Genomic DNA, 6,000 nt, shown 5'->3' with positions numbered 1-6,000 from the left:
GTAGGTCTGTATTTCCAGGTCTCCCTTGCAGTTAAGTACAACATGTGACGGAGTTTAGCAAAAAGAATGTTGAGTGATGTGAGTCTCTTTCAGGCCTGGCCTGTTAAAATCTTCCATGTGTTGCTCCATTTCCTTTTCACTTTCTGGTTTACTGGAACATAAATGACTCTGGGATGGCCTTGGAAGACACGTGTTGAAGATGACAGGGCCCTACCATCTTGGGTTCTCTGAATTAGATTATATGAAGGAGGGCACCCCACTGACCTGCTCACCCATCCAGTACTGATAACCGAATCAAGAAATAGAGTTTTGTTGTGTTTGAGTTATTATACTTTTGTAGAACTGTTTGTTACACCATAGCCTAAAGAAAACATGTATGGTAAAAACCCAGTTAACCAAGGAAGGATTCTAACTCAGAGCAGAACTGGTAGCAAAAGTGCTATTTCATTCAACTATGAAATAAGAAGTAGGAAAAGAAGATGTTGAGCCCTTGAATCAATGACCTACAGCTTCAGAATTTCTCCCAATTAGGAAAAGGACAGTGACAACTGGGATTGAATTTCTAAGGAGACATTCTGCAGCTATAGCTACAAAGATTGAAAGGATGAAGGCAAAAAGCTCATTAGAGATTTGACAATCTTGAATAGAATCACAGAATTTATCAGAGATCAATAAATTCTAGATTTTGTTTCTTTTCCATGCACTGAAGTATCTCAATCCTATAAATAATAAAGAGATAAATCAAATTCTGGTTCTGGTTTTTCCCCCTTCAACCTTGCTTTCCCTTCTTAAATCCAAATGAAGCATCCTATTCTTCCTTCTGAGATTTTTTTCCCCATCCTCTTTAACTCATTTCTCAGTCTCCCCTTTTCTTACTCTTTCTCAAATGGTAGTTTCTCAGTGAGTTCAGTCAGATTTGGGTAGTCAGATCAGTACTTAGAATCACAGAAAGCCTTGAATATGTATCTAATGGATGTTTGTTGAATGAATAAATTACTCTTGTGTACTCTTTTTAATGAGACAACATTGCACTAATGTCTCCTCTCCAAGTTCAAGTTGAAAGAGACCTTAGAAATTATCTAGTCCAACCACTACACACACTCTCTCTCTTTCCCACAATATGGAGTCCCCTCTACAGCATCTCTGATGTGGGTTATCTAGTCTGTACATGCATATTTTTTGTGATGAGAAGCTCACTGCTTGGAGAAAGCTTATACCATTAAAGGACAGCTCCAAAGCTTAAAAAGTTGTACTTAGTTTAAGTAAAAAATTTCTTCATAAAACTTCCACTGATTGTTCAGCATTGGGATCACCTGGTGATCACATATTCCCAATAGAAACTCCCTTGCCTGGGAATCAGAAAAACCTGGTTTCTAGCTCCACCTTGTAAGCTGACCAGCAATCTGCCTTTTCATCCACTACGAAATGCGAGGTAGGAAAAATACTATATTTAAGATCATTGATAAAAAAAATAAAACTTATAACAGAAACCTATTCTATACCACTAGAGACTTACCTCCAGGCTAGTTCTGATTCATTAGGTAACACTATTTGGGTAAGGTTATTTAACCAGCAAAAATATACCAATTTATGTTTGCTATTATTTCATCTATAGTTCTTTATCTTCTCCACAAAGATATCAGAGAAAAATATTCAATGTTATACTGAAGTGCTTATACTAATGCCTGTGTTAATATTCCTAGTAGCTCCAAGAAAACTCAAACACGGGTAAATTGATGTGACTTACTCACAGGCACTGAAATTTGATATTCTTTTATAATTACCCTTAAATCATTAGGCTGAGTCTATATTTGACCAGTTCTTAAACTATATTGATACTTAATAGATCAAGGATAGTCAACAGACATGCTTTCTATGCCAATACCATGATCTACCCAGTACAGTCCCATCAGTCCCAGTGACCACAAAATGAAATCTCAGGTGCAGAGATGTTTCTTTCCTTTGGTGTGCAAAGGTCAGAGATTAAGCACCAAACAGTACCCTGGAGAAGCACACTACTAGATCTACAGAATATGGAATTCAAGATGCGTTTTCCATCAAGACAGGTCTTATTGATGAAGGCAGGTGCTGTGTAATGCAATGTGTTGAGTGCTGAAGTGCAGAGGTGTTGGTGTCAAAGATTCAAGTAAGATGAGAATTAGGTGCACAGGACAAATTAGGTAACATGGAATGGCCTGAACTCATCCCAGTAACTGGCCACCTGTGTGAGTGCTAGTGTTTTACATGCTCCGGCTTGAGTTTACTTATAGGGGGTAACCAGGTTCATTTAAAGGGGCTGGGATTGGAAAGACTAATTAAAATGAGAAATGTATAGTATCCAGACTTATTTTTTTGGAGGATATTTCTATTCTTTAAGCTATCTGGACATCTTCCTTGGGAAGTCTCTAAGCTCTTTTCAGTTCTCTGAAACAGTTTAGATTACTCCAACATTTCTAGTAATATTTAATATAAATCTTAAATCAGTTAGGTCATATCTACTTAGGTCCAACATGTAATATAAGGTAGGAATGTCCTTTGTGAGTAAAATGGGAAGAGGGAAGGAACACTAACAGTAAAACATGATAACAGGACAAAAAAAATCACTTGATGAAAATCTCTGTGCAGGAGGATGGAAATCTCTATGCAGAAGGGTCAATCCAGGGTGATTCTTAAGGAAGCTGGAGAATTGCCCTTGGGTACCTGATGTCATCTCGGCCCTACCTATAATGCTAGAAATACATTAAAATAAGCCTAGAATCCAGTTCAGGGTCCTACTTCACTGAAATAAGCCACAAAAATTCTCATTTCCTTCTAAGAAGTTACCCTTGGGACATTCTGGCAACACATTGCACTTTGAGGATTTCCTCTATTGAAACTGGTCCTGTTGGGACTGGAGCAAGAACTGCTTCTGACTGGAAGCTGCGGTGGAGGAACCGATGCAGCAGAAATGAGCCTGTGAGTACCTTGGAGGTAGGAATTATTTCTAAAACAACTTGCCTCTTAGTGTCAAAAAAAGTTTGAAGTCCGCTGTAAGAATCCTATGGGTCAATCATGCCACTCTACATTCAGCCACCCTGCAAAGCATCTTAACTAGAGGGGTTTTCATTAAGTAAGTATGTCCCTAAGTACTCTGTAGCCAAAGGTTATGATGCCTTTGCAAGGGCTGGTGGGCCATGGAAAAGAGACCCATGAGCATAATTTTACATTGGCAAGTAAAGCAAAATGCCACTCAACTAAATTTAAGATTGTTTACACACATCTGCTACCACCAGAAAGAAAGAAAAGAAAAAAGAAAAGAAAAGAAAAGAGAAGAAAAAAAGGAAAGGAAAGGAAAGGAAAGAAAGAAGGAAGGAAGGAAGGAAGGAAGGAAGGAAGGAAGGAAGGAAGGAAGGAAGGAAAGAAAATGTGAAATAGCTCACCGTCTAAATAGCTCTGGATATTATCTGTTGTTCAAGTGACTTACACTGTTTCAACAATGATTGAAAGACTATCAAAGCAGAAGCCAAATTATGTTTGTGGCTTGTCATATAGCAACAATTTTTGGTTAAATAAATACAAAGACAACCATATTTCAACTACAAAATGTGTATGTTAGATAACTGTTGTTAAAAATACATCATTAAAGTATGTGCAAAAAAGCAAGAAATATAAAATGTTATACTTCTAACAATATCATAAGTGAATCACATCTTTGAGAGTTGGAGACAAAGATTGCTATAGAATAAATTTCGGAATCAGGCATACCCCCCACCAATTTCAGGAAATAAAGCAGATACATCTTCTGAAATAAGCCTCACATCTTCTAAATTAGAATGTTACGGTCTAACCAGAATGATTTGTTCAAAGTTTACCACCAGTAGTGAAAGGACATGGTTTATCATAAAGGAACAATCAAATCACAGAAGTACAGTCAACAGTGTATGAAAAGCTGTACTTAATCATCAGTAAATCAAAGCAGAATTATAAAATTTAGGGAAATGAAACTTAAAACTAAATCATAAATCTACCCTTCACTCTTCAAAAAATGAGTTCTTCTACACATTGACATCAATTTAAAAACCGTCAGTGTTAAGCAAAGCTGACAAAAATGTATATAACAAGATCTCTTGAATATAAAATTAAGTCACATCCTCCAAAACTTTGCACTTCATACCCTGTCAAAATATAAGTGCCTTTCATCCAGAATCAAATGCCAAATTACTGAAAAGTTAAGAAGCAAGAGCAAATTTACTTGGAAATTATAATAGAAAGAATTACTGATATTTCAAGTATGGGTTCAGCTAAGTAAATTGCATTTACTAGTGGTTTTTTTACATAGGAATACTGTTGAGGGAAATAAATTCCATATTATACTAATATGAAAAGATAGTTTTATTAGACTTTAAAATAAATGGTTCAGCATAAATGAATGTTCCAAACCTCACTTTACAGGCCTGAGAAAAGATAATTATTTGTTAAATTACTTTTTTATGACACTATATTCTCTTAGACAAATTTGAAGTTAATCAAAATATCTATTAGGGTCATTCTTCATAGCAATTCAAAGTACTTTTCTTCATTCGCTGTGCAATATCATAATATCATAGTACACCTTTGACAGTGTTAAGGAGGGTGTTAAAAGATGTTTGTGAATAAGCCATTTTTTAAATTTCTGGTTTCAACAGTTAAATTGGACTATTTTGAAATTAATTAAATATTTCCAATGATGACTAAAAGTACCACTTCAATGGCCCATATCTAATCATTTTATAAAAGTGCCTGTTCTTTCCATTTACAGTAGACTTTCACTGTATATATATTTCACACTAATAAATTTCAATTTTCCTAAATCATCAAATATCCCCTAAGTGTCCCAACATTAAAATACCTAAACATTTCCTATTTTGGCAACTTAAAGTATGATCTGCAATTTTAAAGTTTAAAACTCTCCTGCCAAATAAGCACAAATCAGAAACTACTTTCCAAAGAGACCCTTATGATAGATAACAAAGAGCAACAAATTATGCACTTGGAACTGTTTTCCAAAGCAATTTTTAGCCCAACAACAATGAAATAAAACAAAAACTAGATTCTCAAAATTCAAAGCACTAAACATTCACAAACCAACTGATGCAATGAGAAACTAATTTTTCAAATTAATATGTTAACACTTTCTAATAAAGTATTTTTAAATGGTTGATCCTTAATTTGAAATATAATGAAGGCCATCACTTTTTATAGATTAAATTCAGCCTGGCTCAGTTAGACTCTGAGTTACTCTCTCCATGTGTAAAAATATGGTACACCTAAAATAGATGACAGACATTTAGAAAACTTACACTGTCAGATTGCTTGCCCTGATCACAGTCCCACGTCGTCCCACGCTGCCCAGACCTCTCCATGGTGCTGAAGCTTTACTCTTGCCCATTTGAAAGGGAAGAGTTGTTTATTTGAACTCTCTTTGAAAGAAATCCATAAGGGTTGCCAGTGTTAGTAGGTAAAGTTAGCTGAAGAATTTCTGTAACACATACTACAAAGAAGATATTTTGCCCTTCAGTTATCAACCACGATGCACAAGCAGCTCAAAGAAGGTTTTGGAGCATAAATCTTCAAGTACTGACAAAAAAGACGGGGAGCTCTTTGGGAGATGAAGTTTGCTGATTTTTGTCAGTTTTCTTCAAATTGAAAAACACACACAAAATACTAGGCTACTCACAGAACAGAGGATTCCAGAAAAGTTCTTGATCTTAATGCAGAAAGCAAGCTCCCATTAGTCCAAAGCAGTCAAATCACTTCATCCTACCATTGTCCCGACTTTTTAATTAAAAAAACAATTAAATGAAATAAAGTTCACAATTCCAAAAGGCACTGTACACACTATGTAAAGCAGGTATGCCTCACTTGAGCACCAGCCTCTGCCTGCTGAAGATTATCACAGCAGAAATCAGGCTCTTGTGGTTTTCACAGATTATCTCTTTCTGAGGCTGAAACGTATAAAGAGCCACATGACGCCCAGTGATG

This window comes from Manis pentadactyla, chromosome 1 (genome assembly GCF_030020395.1).
Source record: "Manis pentadactyla isolate mManPen7 chromosome 1, mManPen7.hap1, whole genome shotgun sequence".
Lineage (NCBI taxonomy): Eukaryota > Metazoa > Chordata > Mammalia > Pholidota > Manidae > Manis > Manis pentadactyla.
The sequence above is the reverse complement of the archived record's forward strand: the minus strand, read 5'-3'. Positions refer to the sequence as shown.